Source organism: Phyllobates terribilis, unplaced genomic scaffold (genome assembly GCF_046119375.1).
Source record: "Phyllobates terribilis strain yellow unplaced genomic scaffold, ASM4611937v1 Scaffold_13__5_contigs__length_258822181, whole genome shotgun sequence".
Lineage (NCBI taxonomy): Eukaryota > Metazoa > Chordata > Amphibia > Anura > Dendrobatidae > Phyllobates > Phyllobates terribilis.
The window spans coordinates 109,760,477-109,777,288 of NW_027362773.1; positions in this window are offsets into that span (position 1 = coordinate 109,760,477).

Sequence of the window (16,812 nt, forward strand, 5' to 3'; positions counted from 1 at the left end):
GGAGGAGCGAGGCATCCACAAGGCCTGAGTTGCCAGCCATACGGGTGAGCAGTGTACGTTATACTCAGGGATGTTGGCTACAATACAGCTACAAGCAGAATAGCCAAAAGAGTATAGTCAAAACGGCAGGCCTACAACTCCACCTGGCCAGGAGGACTCTATGCTTGCTCCCAGACTGACCAGACTCTTATTTCTAGCCAGTACTCCAGTCCAGGCCTGTCTAATTACTACCAGTAAAGACCCTGGGACTGCACTGCACGGACTCTGTGGTTATTTCTGCATCGCGACACCCTACACAACCACCATCATCCACACACACTGCCCTGAAGCCACACTCTTCCTGTGGGGAGTTATTCCACCTTTGCTGCTATACCACCGGCTTCAGAGGACTGTTCTGCAGCGGCGGTCTCTATTAACCGCGCTCCACAGGTGGCGTAGTCGGACATTATATAACCTATATACATCTAATTCGCCTTGGATTGACCACCTGGGTCACGGACCGGGTCACCGCCACGGTGACTACAACCCCCAGCATCTACAGGCCCAGCTCCGGGTACCCCACGGACCAGGGGGCGCGTCAACTGTGGTGTAGTAGGCAGGATTACGTGCCCGTTACCACCGGGTACTGTGCGCCTTCACAAACTGTGTCGCATACCGTGATGAAGTTTTCCCGCAATTGCCGCTGTTTTCCCGCCATTGCCGCTGTTTTCCCGCCATTGTCCGCCATTTTGGGGTCGCCGCGCGGGAAGAAGAGGGGCGTGACCGCTGGAAGCACGCGAAGCCCAAGCCCCGCCTCACGCACTGACGCAGTGCAAGGTCCTGGAAGGAGCCCCAGCGAGCGCTGACATCAGACGCGTGTGACGCCAGGTCCTGGAAGGAGACCATCACCTGCGGAACTGCGGCCTACAGAAAAAAAGTGAAAGAAGGTAGGCCACGGTTCACTAGGGGGGAGGAAGACGCCCGATATGGAGGGAACTTCAGCCACAGGCACGGCCGCTGCCGCGGTAATGCCATTCACCATGCCATATATACCGGGGGCGGCATGGTTGCCCCAGTACTCAGGGGAGTTACACACCCTGAGTGACTTTAAAGAAAGATTGAGCAGCTTGTTTAAAGTGTACCCCCTGTCCGAGGAGCAGAAAGTCAGCATCCTCATCGGCCAGTTAATTGGAGCAGGCCAGAGGGAAGTGAAGTCCTGGTCAGCCAGAGACAAAGGGACTGTGAAAGAGATACTGGCCCGCCTAAAGGACACCTTTGACACCCGTACTACAGCTGAGATGAAAATGAAGTTTTATGGGTGCAAGCAACGGGCACAGGACAGTGTATGGGACTATGCTTTAAACCTGCAGGAGGCGCTGAGGGCCATCAAACAGGTAGTCCCCGACAGTGTGCGAGATGAGAACAGACTGTTAACTTAGCAGTTTATTGAGGGTCTACTGTCCAGAGCTCACCGGACACAGCTGCGCATAATGGCTCTGCAAAACCCTGATCTGGACTTTGCACAATTTACAGACAGAGCCATCCGGGTGGTACGAGAGCCAGCACCAGGTGGCGCTACACATCCCTCCGGCGCCCAGCTATCACCTACCACCAGGAGGTGGTTCCCTTTTCCCCAGAGCCTGTAGGAGCTGATGCACAGACTCTGGACAATGCTCCGTCTACAGACATGCACCTTCAGGTCCAAGAGCTGACTAAAAGTGTGGCAGATCTAACCAAAACTGTGCAGTCCTTGCAGGTGTCCCCCAAGGAAAAGATCCAGCTGGCTTCCAGTCCGGAGGACGTCCCGTGGCGATGACAGAGGAGTATTCCACCAACCAGAGGGAGGAACAGCGACCGCTACGACCAGGACGGACAACCCATCTACCGCCGCTGTCACAAGCCAGGACATTATGCAAGGTACTGTAATTTAAACGAGCAAAACCTGGTGCAGAGGGCCAACCCCCAGGCGTAAGACCACCAGGCCCACACAGCTGGCGAGATAAATACGTGGGAGGACGGCCGGTCCTACCTGTCGTGCTTGATGGCATCCCAATGAGCGCGTTCCTGGACACTGGATCCCAGGTGACCACCATCCCCTACATTCTTTACAAACGATACTGGACTGATTCGGACATCACCCGCTGTCCAGATGAACATTTAAGCATCTATGCTAGCAATGGTCAGCCCGTACCTCAGGTGGGGTTTAAAGAAGTGACCATAAAGGTTGGCAAAGTAGAGTTGCCATCACAAGGAATGATAATTGTTGACATTGATCGCCGAGAAAGTCATCCCATGATAACCTTAGGCACTAATGTCATTGAAAATTGTCTTTCAGAAATTATTGTCTTGTTACAGCAGGTTGTGGAGACCGCCAGTTCCAGTCATCAGCGGGTTCTGCAGAGAGAGATCAGAGCCCTGATGAGAAGACAACAGGGAGAACTGTCTGGTGGTGAAATTGGCAGTGTCAGGATGAGTGACCCATTCCCCATTGCCATGCCCCCAAGAAGTGAAATGTTGGTATAGTGTCGGGCAGCAATCGGTCTCAAGGGTAGGGATTACCAGGCCCTGGTAGAGCCCGTATACTCCGACAGTAGGCCCACCATCTTGACAGCCCGGGGGGTAGTTGATGTCCGTCATGGGAGAGTGCCAGTCCGCATCCTGAATATTGGGGAAAAAGAGGCCTATTTGCCCCGGTATGCTACCCTTGCCAAATTATTCACTGTCAGCAACAATTCTATAAAAACAGTGGAACCCTTACCTCCATCCAAACTGGCGGAGGATAATGGCTCCAAGGGACAGATGGAGGACTGGTGTCAGAAGCTACATGTAGGCACTGACTCCACCCCTCAACACTAAAGACATGGAGTATACCGGGTGGTCCAGGAGTATGAAAGGGTCTTCAGCAAACACCCACTCGACTTCGGGCAGGTGAAAGGGGTACAACACCATATCCCCACGGGAGACCATCCACCCATTAAAGAAAGGTACCGGCCTGTACCACCAGCACACTACCAGAATGCCAAAGGGATGTTACAAGAGATGAAGGAGGCTGGGGTGATAAGAGACAGTTGTAGCCCCTGGGCAGCTCCATTAGTTCTCGTAAGGAAAAAAGATGGCACAATGAGAATGTGTGTAGACTACAGGCAAATTAACCGCATTACACATAAAGATGCATACCCATTACCTAAGATTGAGGAGTCACTAGCTGCATTAAGATCTGCTAATTATTTCTCTACTTTGGATCTCACTAGTGGGTATTGGCAGGTTCCTGTAGCAGAGGCGGATAAAGAAAAGACCGCATTCACAACGCCGATGGGCCTCAGCGAGTTTAACTGCATGCCATTCGGACTCTGCAACGCCCCAGGAACCTTCCAGCGGTTGATGGAGTGCTGTCTAGGCCATAAGAACTTCGAGACAGTCCTGCTGTACCTGGATGATGCCATAGTATACTCCAAGTCCTATGAAGATCACCTGAAGCACCTGGCAGAGGTGTTTGAAGCCCTTGCTGGTTTTGGCCTAAAGGTGAAGCCGTCAAAATGCCACCTGTTGAAGCCCAAGGTACAGTACCTAGGTCATGTGGTAAGCGCTGAAAGTGTAGCACCAGACCCTGACAAGGTCACAGTAATCAAGGACTGGCCAAGACCCTCCTCTATCAAGGAAGTGCGGCAGTTCCTCGGGTTGGTGGGCTACTACCGAAGATATATCCAAGGCTTCACCAAGATGGTGGCACCCATGCAGGACCTCCTAGTAGGCCAATCCAGGAAGGCCAAAAACCTGAAGCCTCCATTCAAATGGGATAAGCTGGAAGACGAATCCTTCGGCAGGCTGAAGATGGCTATCACGGGAGACGAGATCCTGGCCTACCCTGACTATGGCCAACCCTTCATACTCCATACAGACGCGAGCAACATGGGGCTGGGAGCGGTGCTGTCCCAGATACAGCAGGGCAGAGATTGCCTATGCCAGCAGGAAGCTCCGGCCCACAGAAAGGAACCCTGATAACTACAACTCCTTCAAGTTGGAGTTCCTCGCCGTAGTCTGGGCCGTGACAGAGCGCTTCAAGCATTATCTCGCCTCCTCCAAATTCACCGTCTTCACAGACAACAACCCGCTGACGCACCTGGACACTGCGAAACTTGGTGCCCTGGAACAAAGATGGATGGCCCGACTGTCTAATTATGAGTTCACCATCAAGTACCGGGCTGGGCGCAAGAATGCAAACGCTGATGCGCTGTCCGGGATGCCTAAGTTGCCAGATGGGGGAGAAGACCCGGAGAAACTGGAGGAGATAGAGATCCCCGCTTTCTACCGTCATGGAGTAACCCAGTGCTCCCATTGTGTGAAGAACAGGTGCTACGCCAACAGAGAGGCCACGTTCAATCCATTGCCCCACCATGGATGGGCAGAAACGCAAGATAGTGACCCGGCTGTCCGCCTAGTCAAGGAGTTGCTGACACAAGCTGACTCACACCCTGATCCAGATGCTCCAGAGGAGACCAAACGGTTGTGGAAGGAGAAGGGCGAGTTGCTCATCTATGAAGGGAAGCTGTGTCGAAGAGCCATCAACTCCCGGACACATGAACTGGTCTGGCAGGTGGTAGTCCCGAGGCGTGATGCGTCTATGGTCTTAGAAGCGTACCACGATGGAGCAGGACACTTCGGATGGAAGAAGTTGGAAGTCCTGCTACGTGAACGGTTCTACTGGGCTGGCATGAGGAAAGCAATCGAGAGGTGGTGTCGAGAATGCGGACCATGCAACCTGAGGCGAAAAGACCGTGACAGCCAGAGGGCTCCCCTGCAGCCCATCATCACCAAACAGCCACTCGAATTGGTAGCCTTGGACCACGTGAAGCTAGCCCCAAGCAGGTCAGGCTATGTCTACGCTCTCACCATCGTAGACCACTACTCCCGGTTCCTGGTAGTAGTGCCAGTAAAGGACCAGATGGCTCAGACAGCCGCCAGAGCTTTCCAATAGCACTTCTGTCACCCGCACGGTTACCCTGACCGTGTGCTGACTGACCAAGGTCCAGCCTTCGAAGTGGAGGTTTTCCAGGAATTCTGCAACCTGTATGGCTGCAAGAAAATCAGGACAACGCCGTACCACCCCCAAACCAACGGGTTGTGTGAGAAGATGAACCAGGTGGTGATAGACCTGTTGAAGACGTTGCCCCTGGAGGAACGCAGTCTGTGGCCAGAAAAGCTACCAGATCTGGTGGACCTATACTACCACATCCCAGTGAATTCTACCAACTGCACACCTGCCTACCTAATGAGAGCAACACCTGATAAGCTGCCCATCGACCTGGATATGGGAGTCCTAACACCAGAGACCGCCTCACCGGATGCAGACTGGGATACTGAGCGGCAACTACAATACAGTAAAATGCAAGAGAGTGTTGAAAGAAGTTTGTCTCAAGCAAGACAAAAGCAAGAGAAGACTTACAATCAACATGCACCGGCGGTTCCCCTGTCACCTGGAGAGCAAGTCCTAAAGAGGAAGAGGCGACTCCACAAACTAGATGACCAGTGGGAGGTAGAGCCGTACACCATCCTACCCTCGAGTCATGATAACACCAAAGTGTGCCTCATTAGTAAGGATGGAGGAGAAACATCAGCAACAGTTTCAAGAGACCACTTGAAGAACTGTCCTGAGCAACTACAGCACCCTAAAGAAGACCAAGATAGCCCTCAACCCACAGAGGAAGTGGAAGAAATGGTCAAGACGGTACTCGGAGAATTTCCCCAGTCGTGGACACAAGTGAACAATGCAATTGTTGTGCCAGTCCTTACCTTTCTCCAACCAGCCCCTCAGGAAGCTGCAGAAGTCCCGGAAGAGTTGGAAGAACAGTTGGCCCCGGAGGCAGAAGTTTCCCCATCAGCAGACCAAGAGAATCTACCCTCTGCTAGTAGCGAACCTGTCGTACCCACGGTAAGCCAAAGAATCCATAGGAAGTTGCCCAACCTACCAGTGTCACCTCAAAATACTAGTAATGCAGTTCACACTGAACCCACCACACCAGGGGTAGACACAAGGGACCAGGAGGGAGCAGTGACAGATAGTGTACTCCGTAGATCCACCAGAAGTACAAAAGGTCAGTCCCCTGCTCGTTGGAGAATTTAAAATGTAAAGTATGCTGTATATAGTTACCTGTAAAGCTATAACAGAGATATTGCCGGTTTTGAAATGTTTTATACGTGTGTTTATCCAGTTACCCGGAAAGGGTCCAAAGACTTTTAGGTTATGGACAGTGAATAACCAAGAACTCTCCATTGTAAATAGTTGCACTCGTTAAAGTGCCCCCTTTTTGACAGACCACTGAACAAAAACCCGTTGGAGGTGGCCGAAGACGTGGTCCAACACCTGGATCATCTATGCCCTGCAGCCACCCCAGGGCCTCTATTGAGGGTTTGGGATGGGTCCCTCAAATTACATCTTCCTCAGTGGAATGGACTCCTGGTTGCAGATTATACTGTAACCTGTAAAAGACTATAATGCTTGTAAATATTCCAATGTACCTTGTTATTGCTATTGTTATTTGTTACCTGTTATTTAAAAAAATATATATGTTCAGTCGCGGAGTACTGAAATTAACTAGGGGGGAATGTGGCACCCCAGAGGGTCTGGTTGCCACAGTGGCATTGCTTCCCTTAAAAGAGGTAATGCTATGTCTGGAGGCAAGCAGGGGTTCCCTGGTCAGGAACACAATACATGCAACACTTCCTGTCTCCAGGCCAACAAGGGGAGGCACCTCCCCTTGGAAACTGGTATCTGGGGGCGGGGTTAGTTTAGTCAGTGTGGAGTCGAGTTTAGGACATCAAGGAGAGAGGAGCTAGGGACTGGAGCTGAGGAAGCTCGTCCTAGCCAGGATATACAGAGAACCGGACACCGGAGTCCGAGGCTGTGGTGATTCCAGACCCAGCAGCAGATACCGCAGGGCAGGAGATTGCAGGTCTCCTGGCCCCCATCAGACGCCCGGAGGCTCAGGAGCACCAAAGGACCAGTACCGCTAAGGAGGAGCGAGGCATCCACAAGGCCCGAGTTGCCAGCCATACGGGTGAGCAGAGCACGTGTTGTGATCTGCTACAAGCACTAAGGAAAGACAGGAGATCTGTCCCTACAATAGAACTAAGCTAGATCCCTACGATGTAACAGGGAACCTGATCCCGCGATCAGACCCGCTAAAGTCCTCAGCTAGTCTGAACGAAGACCTATAGATGTGAGGGAGGGATCCCTACAAGAACTAGGGACTGGGAGAAAGATGGACACCTCCTAGCAGAAATTGTAGCAGAAAAAGACAAACAAACAACATAGAACATAGAGGTCAAAAGACCTAGCTAAACTGACTGAGAAAGGTAACAAAGCACCTGGCTAGCTTAAGAGTAGAAATTACAATGACGTCCAGCAAGGCCAGAAGGGCGGAGCAGGATTAAATAGGCAAAAACGGTCATGTGACCAGCATAATAGAAAAAAACTAACAGGAGAGTTCTAACAGTACCCCCTCTTCTATGAGGATCCTCCGGATCCCCTAGGCCCAGGCTTATCAGGAAACCTCTTGTGAAACGCTCTGACAAGTCTGGAAGCAGAAACATCTTCTGCCCTCACCCATGAGTTATCCTCGGGACCGAAAGCCTTCCAAGCGACGAGATACTGCAAACTCCCTCTATACCGTCTAGAATTAAGGATGCGGGAAATTTCATATTCCCCGTCCTCCACCACCGGAAGAACAGTGGCAGTGGCGTCTCTATCTGATACATAAGCTTTTTTTAATAGAAAACATGAAACACCGGATTAATCTTCCAGGAGGTAGGAACCTCCAACCTAACAGCAGATTGGTTAACTACCTGAAGCACATTAAAGGGCCCTACAAACTTGGGACCCAATTTTTTAGAAGGAATCCTCAACCGCAGATTCTTAGAGGACAACCAAACCATGTCACCAACCGTAAACAAAACCTCTTGACGTTTCCTGTCAAAGTACCTCTTCGATTTTTTGTTAGCCTCCTGAAGATTACCACGCACATCCGTCCAAACTCTTTCCACATCACCGGAAAAACTCTCCTCCTCAGGCACAGCCAATACCAATTTGGAGAATGACCCAAAAGACGGATGTCTCCCAGAACAACAAAAAAAAGGCGAACACCCAGCAGAAGAGGATGTATGGTTGTTAAGAGCAAATTCAGCAAGCGGCAGAAACTCAGACCACCCCTCTTGATTGTCTGCCACAAAACAATGCAAGAACTGCTCAACATCCTGGTTCTTCCTTTCTGTCTGGCCATTAGACTCAGGATGATATCCAGATGAAAACGACAAATGAACTCCCAACCTGTCACAAAAGGCACGCCAAAAACGAGCCACGAACTGAGGTCCCCTATCAGAAACAATGTCAGTAGGAACACCATGGAGTCTGACAATCTCCTTGACAAAGGCCTTAGCGAGTGTCTTAGCGCAGGGCAGTTTGATGAAGGGAACCAAGTGACACATCTTGCTAAAACGGTCCACGACCACCCAGATGACCGTGAAACCCTCAGAGGGGGGAAGGTCAGTATTAAAGTCCATAGCCAGATGTGTCCAAGGTGCACTAGGAACCTCCAGAGGGCAAAGCAACCCCGCAGCAGGAGTATGTGAAGACTTAGATCTAGCACACACAGTACATTGACGCACCCACTTAATGACCTCCTTCTGCCATCCAGGCCACCAAAAACTGCGACCCACAAGTCTCTTGGTCTCAGAAATTCCAGGATGACCTGCCAACCGAGACTCATGACACTCAACAAACAAATCTCTCCTAAAGGTCCTAGACACAAACAACCTCCCATGGGGAGTGTTAGATGGGGCATTCTCCTGGGCTTTCAGAATCCCATCTTCCAAAACGGAGTCCAATGCTGCTATCACAACACCTTCCTGTAAAATGCTCTCCTCCTCCTCAGTACCAACCATGGGAGAAAAACTGCGAGATAAAGCATCAGCTTTTACATTCTTGGTACCCGGAATGTAAGTAACAGAAAAATTAAACCGCCAAAAAAAAGTGCCCACCTAGCTTGACGGGCATTCAAGCGCTTGGCGGCATCAAGGTAGATCAGATTTTTATGATCAGTGAAAACCTGAATGGGAAAATCAGCACCTTCCAAGAGATGACGCCAGTGTTCAAATGCGAGTTTAATAGCCAGCAATTCCCGATTACCAATATCGTAATTAAGTTCAGTCTCAGAAATTTTTTTTGAAAAAAAGGCACAGGGATGTACTCCATCCTTGTTTTCCTGAGACAGCACTGCACCGACCCCCACAGAAGAAGCATCAACCGCAACCAAAAATGGCTTAGTCACATCAGGCTGCATAAGGATGGGGGCAGAGCTGAACCTCTCCTTTAGAAACACAAAAGCTTCAATGGCCTCAGTAGTCCACTGAACCGTATTAGAACCTTTCCTGGTGAGATCGGTCAGTGGTTTAACAATAATAGAAACATTTTTAAAGAATTTTCTGTAATAATTGGCGAAACCCAAAAACCTCTGTATCGATTTCAAACCAATAGGCCTAGGCCATTCCTGCACAGCTTGAACTTTCACCGGGTCCATCTCAAAGACCTCGCTGGAGATAATGTAGCCCAAAAAACTAATTCTCTGTACAGCGAACTCACATTTCTCCAGCTTAGCAAAAAGTGAATTGTCAATCAATAATTGCAATACCTCACGTACGCTCCGCCAATGAGACTCCAGGACAGGCGAATAAATCAAAATGTCATCCAAATACACAACCACATTTTTGCCGATCAAAGGTCTAAGGATGTCATTAATAAGATTCTGAAAAAATGTTGGTGCATTGGTAAGACCAAAAGGCATAACCAAATTCTTAAAATGACCCACAGGAGTGTTAAAAGCAGTCTTCCATTCATCACCCTCCTTCATGCGCAACAAATTGTATGTCCCCCAGAGATCAATTTTAGAGAACCGCTTGGCCCCCACTAACTGGTTAAACAAATCAGGAATCAATGGCAGAGGGTAGGGATTGCGTACAGTAATTTTATTAATGTCGCGAAAGTCCAAACAAGGACGTAAACCGCCGTCCTTTTTTTTTTTACAAAAAAAAATCCAACAGCCACAGGTGACTTAGAGGGTCTGATATGACCGGCGGCCAAGCTCGTCTGTATGTATTCCTCCAAAGCCTTTCTCTCAGGAATAGTCAGATTAAATAAACCACTTTTAGGAAGAGTCGCTCCAGGGACAAATTCAATGGTACAATCGTATTCTCTATGGGGAGGCAAAATTTGCGACTCCTCCTCAGAAAAAACTTTCCAAAAATCCTGAATAGGTACAGGTAACTCCCCTTTATCCACAGCAGCAATGCGCCCGTTACAACACTTGTCATAACACTTAGGGCTCCAGGACTTAATTTCATTGGTAGACCAATCCAGTACAGGATTGTGCAATTTTAACCAGGGCAACCCCAAAACTACTGGAGAAGGCAAATTATTTAATACCACCAAATCCAAATTTTCTTGGTGAATACCATTAATAGTGAGGGGAAATTCATAAACCTTGTGAGTAACACCTTTCAAGGGAGTGCCATCGACAGAAACCACGGCAATAGGGGATGACAAAGGTTTGGGTTTTAAATTAAGTTTTTCCAAGAATCCCCCATCAATCACATTCAGAGTTGAACCACAATCCACAAATACCCGAAAATTCAATTAATTCTTCCTGAGCTGCGGTAGTAGCAGAAAGAAATACCCCCTTAGTATTTAAACAGGCTATACGGGCGTAACTGACCTTTTTTTTTTCTTTGTTCATACGAAACACACAGTTCTTAATGAAATGGTCAGATTTGCCGCAATAGAAGTACAAACCTTCAGAAAACCTGCGGTCTTTTTCCTGAGAGCGGGGTGACATCGCCCCAATCTCCATCAGCTCTCCAGACCCTCTCAAGACTCGGAGCTGACATGGCAGAGGATTTACTCTCATTAACCCTTGCACGCAGTCTCCTGTCCACCCGTATAGCTAATTGCATTGCCTCCTGCAAGTTTCCAGGTGTAGGATAAGCAATCAGCAGATCCTTAGCCCTTTCACCTAGCCCAGCAAGAAACAAACTTTTCAGAGCTGAATCGTTCCACCCCACCTGAGCAGACCACCGACGGAAGTGAGTACAATAATTTTCCACATTACCTGATCCCTGCCTCAAATGTCTGTATTCCGTCTCAGCTGATGAGACACGATCAGGATCATCATACAACAACCCCAAAGCAGAAAAAAAACTATCCACTGATCTAAAGCACGGATAACTAGGTTGGAGAGAAAAGGCCCATCCCTGAGGTTCTTTGCGCAAAAGTGACATTATGAACCCTATGCGCTGTGATTCATCACCAGAGGATCTGGGTCTCAAACGAAAATACAATAAACAAGCATTTTTAAAGGAAAAAAAATCTTGTTGTTCACCAAAAAATAAATCAGGCAATCGTACCTTTGGCTCCACAAAATGCGCTCCAGAACAGCTACTCACGTGTTGTTGGAGCTCGGCCACCTCCAGAGAGAGTCCCTGCAGGCGTTGAGCCAAATCCTGAACCGACACCATGATGGAAACTGGAGGTCTTTCCTTAGAGAATTTTTTTGGGCTGGACTTACTGTTGTGATCTGCTACAAGCACTAAGGAAAGACAGGAGATCTGTCCCTACAATAGAACTAAGCTAGATCCCTACGATGTAACGGGGAACCTGATCCTGCGATCAGTCCTCAGCTAGTCTGAACGAAGACCTATAGATGTGAGGGAGGGATCCCTACAAGAACTAGGGACTGGGAGAAAGATGGACACCTCCTAGCAGAAATTGTAGCAGAAAAAGACAAACAAACAACATAGAACATAGAGGTCAAAAGACCTAGCTAAACTGACTGAGAAAGGTAACAAAGCACCTGGCTAGCTTAAGAGTAGAAATTACAATGAAGTCCAGCAAGGCCAGAAGGGCGGAGCAGGATTAAATAGGCAAAAACGGTCATGTGACCAGCATAATAGAAAAAACCTAACAGGAGAGTTCTAACAGCACGTTATACTCAGGGACGTTGGCTACAATACAGCTACAAGCAGAATAGCCAAAAGAGTATAGTCAGAACGGCAGGCCTACAACTCCACCTGGCCAGGAGGACTCTATGCTTGCTCCCAGACTGACCAGACTCTTATCTCTAGCCAGTACTCCAGTCCAGGCCTGTCTAATTGCTACCAGTAAAGACCCTGGGACTGCACTGCACGGACTCTGTGGTTATTTCTGCATTGCGACACCCTGCACAACCACCATCATCCACACACACTGCCCTGAAGCTACACTCTTCCTGTGGGGAGTTATTCCACCTTTGCTGCTATACCACCGGCTTCAGAGGACTGTTCTGCAGCGGCGGTCTCTATTAACCGCACTCCACAGGTGGCGTAGTCGGACATTATATAACCTATATTCATCTAATACGCCTTGGATTGACCACCTGGGTCACGGACCGGGTCACCGCCACGGTGACTACAACCCCCAGCATCTACAGGCCCGGCTCCGGGTACCCCACGGCCCAGGGGGCACGTCACTTGCGCTCAAGACTAATGACAACTTATTCAATATGATGACCTAATGTTATCAAATTCTGTCGTACCTCTGGGTTCAAAATGTACACTATACCCCTTGAAAAAATCCTTGAGGGGTCTAGTTTCCAAAATGGAGTCAATTGTGGGGGGTTTCCACTATTTAGGCACATCAGGGGCTCCCAAAATGCGACATGGCGTCCGCTCTTGATTCCAGCCAATTTTGCGTTCAAAAAGTCACACAGTGCTCCTTCCCTTCTGAACCCTGATGTGCGCCCAAACAGTGTATTTTCCCCACATATGGGATATTTGCGTACTCAGGAGAAATTGCACAGTTTTTAGATTCCATTTTCTCCTGTTACCCTTGTGAAACTAAAAAAATTGGGCCTAAAAGATCATTTTTGTGGAAAAAGTTAGATTTTTTTATTTTCACAGCCTCATGTTATAAACTTCTGTGAAGCACCTAGGGGTTAAGGGTGCTTACTACACATCTAGATAAGTTCCCTGAGGGGTCTAGTTTCCAAAATGGTATCACTTATGGAGGGTTTCCACTGTTTAGGCACATCAGGGGCTCTCTAAACGCAACATGGCGTCCGCTAATTATTCATGCAAATTTTACATTCAAAAAGTCAAATGGCGCTCCTTCCCTTCTGAGCCCTGCCGTGCGCCCAAACAGTGTATTTTCCTCACGTATGGGGTATCTCCATGCTCCGTGGAAATTGCACAACAAATTTTGGGGTCCATTTTTTCCTGTTACCCCTGCAAAAATAAAAAAATTCGGGTCTAAAGTAACATTTTTGTGAAAAAAGTTAAATGTTCATTTTCTTCTTCCCCATTCCAAAAATTCCTGTGAAGCAATGTGAAGGGTTAATAAACTTCTTGAATGTGGTTTTGAGCACCTTGAGGGGTGCAGTTTTTAGAATGGTGTCACTTTTGGGTATTTTCTGTCCTAAAGGCCCCTCAAAGTCACTTCAAATGTGATGTGGTCCCTAAAAAAATGGTTTTGTAAATTTTGTTGGAAAAATGAGAAATCGCTGGTCAACTTTTAACCCTTATAGCGCACTAATAAAAAACATTTTTGGTTCCAAAATTGTGCTGATGTAAAGTAGACATGTGGGAAATGTTATTTATTAACCATTTTGTGTAACATAGCTCTCTGATTTAAGGGCATAAAAATTAAAATTTGGAAAATTGTGAAATTTTACAATTTTTTGCCAAATTTCCAATATTTTCACAAATAAACGCAAGTGATATCGAAGAAATTTTACCACAATCATGAAGTACAATATGTCATGAAATAACAATCTCAGAATCAGACAAGACAGATCCATATGTTCCTGTGACCTGGTACTTATTGACCAGGGATGTATGGATATGTCTCTGCGATTTTGCGCTCACAGAGGCTGTGCGCTCGCAATCGCCGCCGGGTGTCAGTTGATTCTGACAGCTGACACCCGGCACTCAGTGCCAGGAGTGGTGCTCGCACCGCTACCGGCACTTTAAACCGCTAAATGCTGCAATTGCAGCATTTAGCGTTCAGGCAGAGGGAAGAAAGCCCCTCTGCCCTTGGATCGTTGAATCATTGCGGGGTCCCGATCATTGCCATTGAAACCTGATGTCGTCATGACGACATCCAGGTCACCAGAGTTAGGAAGCTTGGTAGATCATGCACAGTGCATGATCTAACAAGTTTGCCTATCAGTGCAGCACTGACTGTCTGTGTAGTATAGGAATGCTCCTGCATCCCTATACTATACAAGCGATCAGCCTGCAATTAGTGAAAGTCCCATGGTGGGACGAAGTGTAAAAGTAAGAAAAAGTGAAAAAAAGTGCAAAAAACATGTAAAAAATTTTTTTACCACGCGTGGAACAAAATATAAATAAAAAAAAAGAATTCCTGAATTGAAGGTTTTTGTTCATTCTGCCTCCCAAAAATCAGAATAGAAAGCGATCAAAAAATGTCATTTGCCCAAAAATGGTACCAATAAAAACGTCAAGTTGTCCTGCAAAAAACAAGCCATCACATGACATGTTGGCTGAAATATGGAAAAATTATAGTTCTCAAAATATGGCAATGCAATAAAAAGTGTCTTTTAGTGTGTGACAGCAGCCAAACATAAAAACCCAATATAAATCTGTATTCCTGTAATCGCACTGACTCAAAGAATAAAGACACCTAATCAATTATACCGCACGAGGTACGGTGTAAAAAATATATAAAACCAATTCTTCACCTGCTGCTGATTTGTTCATTCTGCCTCCCAGAGATCGCTGTAAGGCTCGGCTCACATTTATCCTGCGCTCTATGCTGAGCGCTAGCACCGAGGTCTCCATCTAAATCTCTGAAATACGTGATTCAGACAGAACCCCGGTGAAAGATTCCTTATAATGAGGCTGATGGAGGCACTGTGGAAGCCGTCTGGCCTATGATCTGTCAGTGTCTGTCTTTTTATTAGCCATGCATAAAAGTGCCGTCACCCATAGTTTTGTGCACTTCTGAAAAGGACAACGCTGAACAGAGGCCAGACGGAGTCCAGAGTAACTCTGCTGCCTCATTATAGTGAATGGATCCCTCAGGGTTTCATCTGAATCACGTCACTCGGAGATTTAGATAGAGACCCCGATATAAGTGCTCAGCATAAAGCGCAGTATAAATGTGATACAAAATGTTATGTAAAATGTTCCCAACAAAAGCTTCACCTCAATCCACAAAAAAAAGCCCCCACTCAGGTCCGTCATCAGTTTTCGGAAATATAAGGTCTTCCACATTACTGGTAGAACAAAGGCTCTGGAAACGCGCAATGGCTCATCACCCCCCAAAACAAAAATTGGGCAAATTCTGCACTCCCAAATCCAAATGCCCCCATCCCTTCTGAGCTCCAGTGTGTATCTAAACCGCAGTTAGCATCCACATGTTTAGCATTTCTGGAGCGATGAGAGCCCGCCTAATTTACAGGTGTGTGTCTCCAGAAGCATGAGCTAGGCACAGCGTACTGGTCACTACAACATAATGGTCACTACAGCATACTGGTCACTACAACGGCAGTTTGCAATTTTCACTGAGCAACATCCGCTGCTGCTTGTTTCTGGAAAAGACCCATTGAGTCAAAATCATCACTACACTTGTAGATAAATTCTCAAAGGAGTATAATTTCCAAAATGGGGTCTCTTGGGGGAGGGGTTCTGCTATTCTAGCATTTAGGGGCTCTGTATATGGAGTCTGCATACTATTATAGAAAAATCTATGCTCCAAGAGGCAAATACTGCTCCGTTCCTCCCAAGTCTCACTGTATGGCTAAGCAGTACTGTACAGCCACATATGGGGTATTTCTACATTCAGCAGAAATTGTGGTGACATTTTACCCACTTATCAGTGTGAAAATGTACAATCTAGAGCTAAAATTAAATTTTGGTGGTAAAAATGTAACGTTTTTTTTCTTCATTGCCCCACGATATAAAATTCTGTGATCCACCTGTGGTGTCAATATGATCACTGCATCCCTAGATTAAGTCATTCAGAGGTGTAGTTTGTAAAATGGGGTCTCTTATGGGGGGGTCTGTTGTTCTGGCACTTCATAGGCTCTGCCAATGTGACATGGCACCCTCAAACCACTCCAGCAAAATCTGAACTCCAATATGGTGCTTCTTCCCTTCTGTGCTTTGCACTGTGCATCAAAAGTAGTTTTCAACCAAATATGGGGTATCGGTGTACATAGGAAAACTTACACAACAAATTTTGGGGTCCATTTTCTCCTGCTATCCTTGTGAAAATTAAAAATTTGGGTCTAAAACAACATTTTTGTGGGAAAAAGATATTTTTTTCATTTTACACATTGTAAAATTCTGTGACGCACCTGTGGGTTCAAGGTGCTCACAAAATAGAAAAAAGGTAGACAGTCTACCAATTCGATTAGGTAAATAGCAGCAGATAGAAGGTATGGAGTGCGCAATGGTTTAAAACATAACTTTTTATTAACATTTGTGTAAAAATAGGGGGCTCACAAGTATATACAAAACAAGCAAAAAATTAGAGATTAGAATCTCAGAAAAGCAGGACCTATGTGAACTCACAGGTGCTATCCTCTGTTCACAATAAATGAACCATAAGAGGAAAAAGGAACAACCACGGTGATAATCAGCAAATAGGTATTATATAGAGAAAATGCATGTAAAAAGGAACAATCTTACCAATTAGTTGTCCTATTCAGGTATATGTGATGATTCCAGGCAAATTCCGGATGGGAAGACCAAGCAATACCGGTTCTGGTGAAGAGGAGTGGGGGGGAC